The sequence below is a fragment of the Lissotriton helveticus genome, chromosome 6, assembly GCF_964261635.1.
Source record: "Lissotriton helveticus chromosome 6, aLisHel1.1, whole genome shotgun sequence".
Classification (NCBI taxonomy): Eukaryota; Metazoa; Chordata; class Amphibia; order Caudata; family Salamandridae; genus Lissotriton; species Lissotriton helveticus.
In genome coordinates, this window is record NC_136067.1 from 2,095,631,879 (window position 1) to 2,095,639,234 (window position 7,356).

At 45.6% G+C, this 7,356-nt stretch overlaps 1 pseudogene; it reads right to left on the reverse strand.

Annotated features, from left to right (window-relative positions):
- The window catches only part of LOC144763051 (uncharacterized), a 115,842-nt pseudogene extending 111,759 nt beyond the window's left edge, over positions 1–4,083 (reverse strand).
- Positions 4,084–7,356: the final 3,273 nt, after the last annotated feature.

Consider the following 7,356-nt stretch of genomic DNA (forward strand, 5'->3'; position numbering starts at 1 on the left):
CCGGGTGTTATTGATGAGTTGCATTAGTTCATATCTGGTCACTTGCAGCCAGCGAGCATTGGCTTTAGTCTGGAACATGGGGATAACTCCCCCAAAGAAAAGTTCTGCATCGTTGAAGAGTCTGTAATCCTGAGGTATTTTGTGAAAAGGGCCATCAGAGAAGTATTTCATTATTTCTCTTTTCCCACGATGAAGCAGGGTAACATCATCTGCCATTGGGTGTGTGTGGATGCGGGAAATGTTCGCTGCAGGGACAACAAGATGTAGTTCATGCATTGTTACAACGGAACATAGTCCTTGCCAGTGGGGGGGCAGCTGCAGATAGATGTGCTCGCCGCATGCCCAATAGATGTCCATGAGACTAGAAGTACCGTGCTGGAGGTCAAAATTAAACACTGTGTGACTGCAGTTTGTGTTTCGGCCCACAGGCACTGTTCCGGTACCTAGGAAGCAAAGGAGAGGAGACTTAAGTTTGTATGCTCTTTTAGGTTTGTACTTTGTACCTTCATTGAGAGTGTATCTTCTAGTTTCTTGTGCCCATATCTCAGCACATTCCCTCCCAATAGTCACATTGGTATAATGCTTATGTTCCTGACCTACAACCGGGCTACCTAAGGAGGCTGCCTTGCATATTAATTCATGTGGCCCATTCCATCTGTTATTAAAATATATATTGGCCCACAGGCGCAGAACGGGTCTCCACTGACAAGGGCATGTGTCATGGGTATGGTTAGTCTGTTGATATTCGGGCGTGTGGCATTTCGATGGGGGTGTTGGGAAGGTGAAGTATCCTAGCTTTCTAAACTGATACTCCCAGACCTGTATCATATTAGCAGGTACTCCCATTTCATGGTAAACTTCCATTCTCCTTTCAAATTCTACTGGATCAGAAACGACAGTGAATGTAACATACTTGTTATCCCACTCTGAGGCGTTTACATATGCCGTATTAATTTTTGCTGACTGGAGCTGTATCTGACCATGTATGCGACAAAGGAACAGGTGTAGGAGACATTTGGCAGTGGACGGTGGAATCTCTTTGGGAATGAGCAATTTGTCTGCACCTACAGCATGTGGAATGTATGAGCACACAAAGCAGGAATCATTCGTGGCTTTCCTCCCCACCTCCCTCATGTCTCTGTACCACATATTATCCAACAATGCGTTATGGGTACCATCATTCTGTACTGACACGCCAGGGCGCTGGGAGGAAAAATCAGGCATAGAGTGTTGTTCGAATGTGTACACAACTGTGTCCTGGAGATCACTGACCCAGTTTGAGACTTGTTCTGTGTCTTTCTCCTTACGTTGTGTGCGAGGGGTGTATCTCCTTGGTGTTTTATTGCGACCCATTTTATACCTGACACTCCTTTTATGCTGACGGAAACGTCTAGAGACACCTTTCCCAGGGGCATTCACAGTGATATCAAGTACCCTGTCCCACTCGGTGTGGTCTACAGAGGGTGTGGAAGGTGTCGCGGGTACAGGGGTGGTGTAGCCATTGCTGGTGTATTCCTCATCTAGTATGTTACCAGGACTCGTTTCTGGCATGTTATTTTCTACTAAGATGGTAGGCCTAACTTTGCTTGATATAGCCTTTTCTCTCTCTGCTTGTAAAGCAAGCCAATGAAATATAGCCATTGAAGCAACGAACATAACAAAGAATAACAATACAATAATACATATCTTTTTAATAGAGATCCTGGAGGGAGATGTTGGTCTGTTGCTGTTTCCTATCCCGTAGACTCTCATACGTTCTCCATAGTCTTTATCCTGGATTGTCATGGGAAATGGAACGCCCTCCTTTCGATAAATGTTCAAGTCTCTGATGGTGCCGGGTGAATCCTCACATGGTTCAGATGAACCCATGCTTTACGTTCGGCAATTCGGACCGCAGTGGGTGAAGAGTCAATGACCAGGTAAGGTCCCTCGTACTTAGGGTCTCTCCACTTCCGCACTTGCTTCTTTATGAAGATTTGTGTTCCAGGGCGGATGGGCAAAAGTTCATTGGAAATTGTGCCGTCCTTTTTCTTGGTCTTGGATGTCTGAATAGAAAGAAATCTAGCAGCACGGGTTAGGGCACACAAGTAATCAAATAATTCAGCTTTCACAATCTCAGAAGACGTTTCATTGTCTACTTTAGGTCGGGTGGAAGGAACAACTGTATTCATTGATCTGCCAGTGACAAGCTGGTGAGGTGTGAGGTGATGATCAGAGCTGGGGCTGTTCCTGAGTGCAAACAAAGCAATTGGGAGGCAATAGAGCCATTTTTTCCCAATTGTGGCGCTTATCTTGCTGATCTTGGCTTTGAGCAATCCGTTGAGGCGCTCACAGATACCATTGCTTTGTGGGTGATAGGCTGAAGTAAGTTTATGTTTTATTCCTAACATAGTGGCTATTATCTCAAAGATGGAGTTTGAAAAATGCCCGCCATTGTCACTGCGGATGGATTCTGGCAATCCCCAGCGACATATGACCTCACGAAGTAGGAAGGTAGCTGCGGCCTTAGCGTCACAATGGACACATGGTCCAGCCTCAATCCATCGTGAGAAAGGACATACTACCACGATGAGGTATCGGTAGTTGTGACATCTGTCAAGCATGTCCACATAGTCAATGTGGAGTTCCCTAAAGGGACCCTTAGGCCTTGGTATTGTTAAAGCAACTGTTTTCATAGCTGGGTTGGGTGAATACTGCTGACAGATAAGGCACTGATGAACAAAGAGTTGTATCTGTTCATGTGCATTGGGGATGAACCATTCTGCCTGCAGGTTAGAGGACATGATATCACGAGGGACATGTGTAGGAAGGTGCAGCTGGGTAAGTGCTACTTGCAAAAGAGCCTGTGGCATGACAGGCTTCCCTGTCATTGTCTGTCTGTAAATAAAATCTGAGGCATCCTGTTGTACTCCCCTCTTCTTCCACAACTCTTTTTCTTCAGCTTGGGCACTTTCTTGTATCTCTCTGAGGTGCAACTGTGCAATGATGTCAAATTGCTGTGTGTCATCAATTGTATATGGAAGTGTTGAATCAGGTGTATCTGGGAGTGGTGACTCACTTGTGTCCTCAGCTGCTTCTTGTGTATCTTCCTGCGCTATTGGGTGTGCATCTTTGGCAAGCAAAATGGGGGTGCAGTCACTCTGTGTCGGGGATAGTGACTGTGTACAACTCTGGCCTTTGGCTGCTGCTTTAGCAGCCCAATCAGCCATTGCATTTCCTCTGGAAACAAAATCTTGGCCGTTCGTGTGCGCTGCACATTTCACTACTGCTACCTCTGCTGGCAGTGTCAGAGAATCAATTAGTTCTTCAAGTAACTGTTTATGCATTACAGGCGTGCCATCCGTTTTAAGAAACCCGCGCCTTTTCCATCTCAATATGCTGGAATGCGTTGTTGTGGTGACATATGCTGAATCAGAGTACACAGTAATTCTCTCATCAGCTCCATGCTTCAGCGCTGCTATTAATGCAACCAACTCTGCTGCCTGGGCTGAGTAATGGGGTGGCAATGTAATCTGCTGTACAATGTCCAGAGAATCTGAGGAGTTATTCTGTTGCGCTCTGACTACAGCTGCTCCAGTGTGTCTTATCCCTGTCTCTTGATCAATAGTGGAAGAACCATCAACAAAGTAAATTATACTGTCTGGTAATGGGTCCTCCTTTGCTGTACCTGACTCATCTGGGCAGTATGTGGCACAATCATGGGTGTCATCATCAGTTGTCGCAATTGGATGGGCAAAGAACGTGGCTGGGTTTACAGTGTGGCATTTTACAACCTTCAACGATGGTAATGACAGTATGACTTCATATCCTGACACTCTTTGTGTGGTAAGAGTTGTTTTAGCTTTCTGTATTATTGCAAAAACAGCATGCTCAGTGTACAACGTCAGAGGGGAGCCCATGACTATGGGGGTGCTTTTCTCAACGGCAAATGCTGCTGTTGAAAGAGCCTGTTCACAAGGATAGTGGCCTTTCATCACTGAGTCCAACATGCCACTGAAGTATGCAATTGGTTTGGGACCCAAGGGGTATTTCTGGGTGAGGACTGCTGTCATGACCTGTCCATTACAGTGCGTGAACAGATAGAATTCCTTTGTATAATCTGGAGATCCCAACACTGGTGCATTTGTAATCTTATCTTTTAATTTTACAAAGGCTGATGTCATTTCAGGTGTCCAGTCAATCTTGTTATGCCTGTCCTTAGCTGTTTTGACAGCTTTCAGGAGTGGTGCTGTTATAGTAGAATAATCAAAGACCCACTGCCTGACATAGTTCACTAGTCCTAGGAACTTCTGCATGTCTTTAACTGTCTGTGGTTCCGGAGCATTCCTTATTGCTTCTACTCTTCCTGGCGTAACTCTTCTTCCTGAGGCTGAGATCAGTTGACCTAAATACTGTACTTCTTCCTGACAGTATTGTAGTTTTTGCTTGTCTACTTTGTATCCTCTATGTGCTAGTGTTGTAAGCAGAGCAATTGTATCTTTTCTGCACTCTTGCTCTGTTGCACTACAGAGGAGTATGTCATCGACATATTGCAGCAAAGTGCTGTCACATTGGAAATTTGATAAGTCATCCTTGACAACTCTGTTAAACACACTGGGGGACTCACAATAGCCCTGAGGGAGCCTTTTGTAGCAAAATTGCCTATTTCTGAATACAAATGCGAACAGAAACTGGCTTTCAGGATGCAGTGGGACACTGAAAAAAGCATTTTTCAGGTCAATGACGGAAAAGTATTTTGCATTTTGTGGGATGTTTGTAAGGATCACTGAAGGGTCAGGGACGATGGGAAACTCTGGTATCACTATGCTGTTAATCGAGCGAAGATCATGAACCAGCCTCCATTGATTTGTTTGTTGTTTTCTCACAGGAAACAGACAGGTGTTGCAAGGTGAGATACAAGGATATATCACACCTTGATCCAGTAATGCCTGAATCGTAGGGGCTATTCCTTCTTCAGCTTCTTTGGACAAAGGGTATTGGCGCATTCTGGGAAGAATGGCGCCAGGTTTCAGTGTCACTTTGAATGGTTCTGCCGATTGAATGAGCCCCACATCATTGGGACCTGTAGTCCAAAGGATGTCGGGCACCTGAGCTAGGTCTGAGTCACGTGCAGTATCAATTACTGTGGGTTGTGTTGGTGTTCTGATTTCAACTGTCACTGACACGGGGACTGGATTCTGATATACAATGTCTTCACTATCACCGAATAGTTCTTGATCTGTAATGTTTCTCACCTGATGTCCAGGCTCAATAAAAATGACACAGGCCCATGAGTGGCCAAAGTCATCTCCTGCTATAAAGACTCCATATGTCGGTGTTATGTTAAAACATTGTATTCCTAGGATCATATTTTTGTCTGGTGTTGGCATATTCTGTGACTGAGGACGGAAAAGAAATTCTTTGGGTAGCTGTACAGTGCGCCCTGCCATTTCTGGTGAATTGGCAATGACCATTTGCACAACTGTGGAGAATGCTAGTTCATCCACTGGGCGAGCTCTTATTTGGTCTCTCATAGAAGAGTCCACGGTGACAGCCATCATTCTTTTCAGTGATGTGCCAGGAATGGAGCAAGTCATTGTGCCTTTTTCATCAAATTGAATTGTCATGTTTAATTTGGCCATAAGATCGCGGCCCAATAAATTCACGGGGGACTGTGTCGAATAAAGCAGTCGCTGCTGAATGCTTTTGCCTCCTATTTTCATTGGTACTGGCTTGGTGAAAGGGACCCTTGTAATTGCCCCAGAGAAACCCTGTGTGTCTACGCTTTGATTGGAAATAGGCAGTGCTCCCTCTGTTATACAGGAAAATGTTGCACCTGTGTCAATCAAAAAACTATACGTTTTGTTGTTGATCGTCACATACACAACTGGGTCCTTTCTGATGTCTGTGAGGCACGATAACAAGGGACACACTAGGGTCTTCTGTGGGCTTTCCTAGCTGGTATATCTTCCAGCCTGATGTTGCTGAATGGTACCCTGCAGAACCGGATTGGCGGGCTGCAGTACTGTGGTTCCCTGAGGTACAAGAACCTGTGTCTGCGGCACCATTTGGTACATAGGCACCTGTTGTTGAACCAGTTGTGGCTGTGTCTGTTGGACTGGTGTCTGTACTTGTACTTGCTGCAACATTGGCTGTTGCTGTCCTGCAGACGGGTAGGTGTACACTACATTGGGCTGCAGTGGCTGTGTCTGCTGCTGAACGTATTGCACTGGTACCTGAACTTGCTGTGGTTGCCCTCTGCTTGCTATTTCTTCAGCATACATTTTAGTGCGGCATTCCCTTATCATGTGTCCTGGTCGCTGACAGTAGTAACACAGTGGAGGTCCTGGCTGCTGTGTGGGTCTATAGTTGCCCATCCCTCTACCTCTTCCTCGCATTCCAGTATTTGATGACCTTGGTTGTCTGTTATCATAATACTGCTGTTGCCTCTCATTGCTTTTGGGGTGTTGTGCCTGTGTCTGCTGTGCTGCTGCCTGTGTGTTTCCTTGTACTGCACTCTGGGTAGTCTGTGGAATTTGGGTGACAGTAGTCATTTGACCCACTGGTGTGGCTACCATTATTGTGTCCACAGCCTCCCTTTTCTTTAATTTCTGTTGCACTAATTTAGCTGCAGCATTTTCAATGGCCACCTGCCTCTTCTTCTCCTGCTCTTGCTCCTTCTTACAGTAGTGAATGATATGGTGTTGTATTTCTGCCCATGGTTTGCATTCCATTGCTACTATTCCATCTAACTTATCTTGCACAGCAGTTGGCAGTCCCTTTTTAATTGTATGGTAGAAGAACCTACAGTTACCTCCTGTCACATCCCATTTCTCTCCTAATTCCTGTTGCCATTTTTCCTTCATTCTAGTAATGTACTGTGCAGGATCTTCATTGCTTTGCATTGTCTGGGACATTAGGGACCCGATGTCTGGGACATCAGGAAATTTTCTACGCAGCTCTCTCCACAGGGCAGACCTTATTGTATTAAAAGGGTTGCCATCCAATTCTAAGTTTGTGATGGAAAGTCTGTGGTCAATACGTGTGAACATTTCCTCTGCATCTTCTCCTATCAGGGAAACGAGCAGACTTTTCACATCTCCAGCAGCCAATGGCACCCCTGCAGTGTTTTTCTCAAAGGCTTGTATCCACTTCCCAGCACCCTCTGTGAGGGGCGGAAGTTGCTTCTTTAAATTATCCTTGTCCATAAGGGACCAAGGGGTGTAGATGGGACGGTCCTTGATATTTTTATATAGCAGTGGCAGCTGGCGCAGCACCCCTGTGGGCCTTGTGCTGTCATACCTGCGTGCATATTTCTGCCATATTCTCAAGCCTCTGCGCATGTAGTTGTAATCCCAGTCTTCATCCCCCTCCCCC